The 2,500-nt window shown below is 40.6% G+C and overlaps 1 protein-coding gene across 17 annotated transcripts in view; it reads right to left on the bottom strand.

The window, feature by feature from the left end:
- The window catches only part of stxbp5l (syntaxin binding protein 5L), a 99,687-nt gene that overhangs the window by 11,231 nt on the left and 85,956 nt on the right, over nt 1-2,500 (bottom strand). The gene's annotated exons all lie outside the window — the stretch shown is intronic.

The raw sequence follows: 2,500 nt of genomic DNA, 5'->3' as shown, positions 1-2,500 counted from the left end.
AGAAACCCTAACCCTGCTTTCATATTTATATGATGCAGTCATGGATGTGTGGGTGTACACCAAACGGTAGTTTGAAAGCTTCTTCAACATCTGGACAAATAGTCACTGAGTCACATCAACCCAATGCTATCAATTTTTCAAAAATATTTCAGTACCCGCCTCGAGTTCCAGTAACATGTGCACTGTACAGCGAGTCCTCGGTAAGACGAGAGCAGCATACAGTGTTTTTTTAGGTTTTGATCCACGCGTAGTGAACTTTCTTTATGACCCATTTTCTATAAATCGAATGGAGACGCTGCTCATCAAAAGTCAAAGGTATGGAATTGGCCGGTGGAGTGCAGCTTCCCCTGCCATTTCTCTGCTCTGTCATTTCACCTGGCATGTCGGCCTCATTAACATCAGCCTCCTCTCCACCACTGCATGTTGACCTTCAATTATTGCAGTGATCCTGCTGGCTCTTCACTGTGGTAAGGCAGCGTGACAGATAAACAACACAGCTAAATGTGGCAAATACTGTAGATGAGCACACATGTAACGGCCTCATCTGAAAAGCATCTGTTCATACATAACACACGGGGGAGGACAGGGTAGCGCTTAATTTTGCATGTTGTTTTCTTCTAAGTACACACAATTAAGAGCGGTGTACACTGAAGATTATGTTTATGTAAATCTGAAACAGATTATTCCTTAAACTGATATGTGCAAACAGACACTGATTTTTCTTGATCCTTCTTTTTTTAGGTCATTGATGTATACTGTGAAACAATGAACTGCATTTATCCCGTTAAATAGCCAACTCTAAACCAGTGACATTTTTCCAGAGCTGAGTGCACCTTTGGACACGGCTTTCTACTGCTATCATAACAAATGACCTCAAACAGTTCAAATCATTCCTCTCTGGACGCTCTCAGTTCTTTCAATTCAAATCTATCAAATTCCACTTTCTGTCACTTGTAGGGTTCTCAAGGTTCTGTTCTAGGGTTCATTCTGTTCTATCACTTTCACATCACTTTCTTTTCCTTGGCCGTAGTTTCTGTACATTTAACATCCAGCTTAATTGCCATACAGATGACACACATCTCAACCACACCGCGTTCTATTTATAGGAAATCAGATTCTGGTTAGCACACAACTGTCGCAAATTGAACAGTGATAAAAGTGAATGCCTCATTCAATCTACCCAAACCAGAACGGGCATTTTCCTTCACAGTCGGTCATTCCAGTTTTAAGTCAACAATTTCAATATCATCCTCAAGAACCTTTTCCAATCTCACAGTGAAAATATTACTTGGTCTGTAAACTTCCTTGTATGCAAAATATCGCATGCTCGCATTGGCCAACCCTTGACTATTACAATTCTTTTCTCTTTGGTCAACTTGTCTAAAATAATGCATGCCTCATCTCCTGGACCCCGTCAATGAATCAATCAGCTCTTCTTTAGCAGCTTGAATGACTCCTGGTTATCTACAGTGTCCATTTCAAAAACTTCCACCTCACTATCAAACCTATTCACAACCTTTTACCTTCACACTTCTTGGAACTTCTGCACATTCACATAAATGCTCACACTCTCAGATCTTCCTCTGTTATCTGCAGCACAGTTCCTTCCATCCATACGACCAGCCTTTCCGCTGCTCTGTTCTCAGCCTCTGGAAGCTGTTCCTCTTGACACATGTAACCATGACAGTCGTTCCTTTTCAAAATTCTTATCGCTTATCTCCATCTCCACCACCAGTAAAAGCCACGCCGTACCAGAATCATCAGAAAGATAGATTTGGTTCCATGATATTATTCCCTGGGACTTAATTTGAAGGGGATCTAACTAGAGGTGCTGTGCAGTGGAATTAATCATACAGAAAGAACACGTCAGGTGTCCTGGAGGTGGTTTTGTTGTTCGTACAAATGTCTGCTCAAAGCCCAAGTGTGATATGTACTTAGTTGTCCTTTTGTCAGTAATTACTCAGGTAATTATTGAAATGTTCCAATCATTTTTACATTTGCGTTTTGTTTTCCACTTTCATGAAAGTGAAATAATGCAAGCTGCAAGATCTGGAACACAAATAGGATAAACATGAGGGCGTACACGTGTACACATTCACGTACACACTTGTGTACACACAGGCAAATAACCTGCTGGGTCACTTCATTCAAAGATTCTGCAGATCAAAGTCATTGTGTGAATACAACGAGGGAAGGGAAAATGTCAAAGTGCCAGGGTGCAAATCAAATCTGACATCCTTCTATTCAGCTCATTTTTTTTATGTGTGCACGCCATAGGAGGCTTTTTGAAATGTGGCCATGCATGCTGCGACTTTTATGAAACAGAAAATGTTCGTAGGTAAACTGAGGAGAATATGAAAAGTTGTCAGTGAGGTTTTATTTGAGTGACTTGCAATTTCACACATTAGGAAGGTGGTGACTTTTATGATTATTATTTTGAAGTGAGTTTTACCATGTCTGTCGAGATAAGTCTAACTTCATGTACTGTATGTTCCTGGCA

The sequence above is a fragment of the Hippocampus comes genome, unplaced genomic scaffold (assembly GCF_001891065.2).
Source record: "Hippocampus comes isolate QL1 unplaced genomic scaffold, H_comes_QL1_v1.1 scaffold111, whole genome shotgun sequence".
Lineage (NCBI taxonomy): Eukaryota > Metazoa > Chordata > Actinopteri > Syngnathiformes > Syngnathidae > Hippocampus > Hippocampus comes.
The sequence above is the reverse complement of the archived record's forward strand: the minus strand, read 5'-3'. Positions and strand labels throughout refer to the sequence as shown.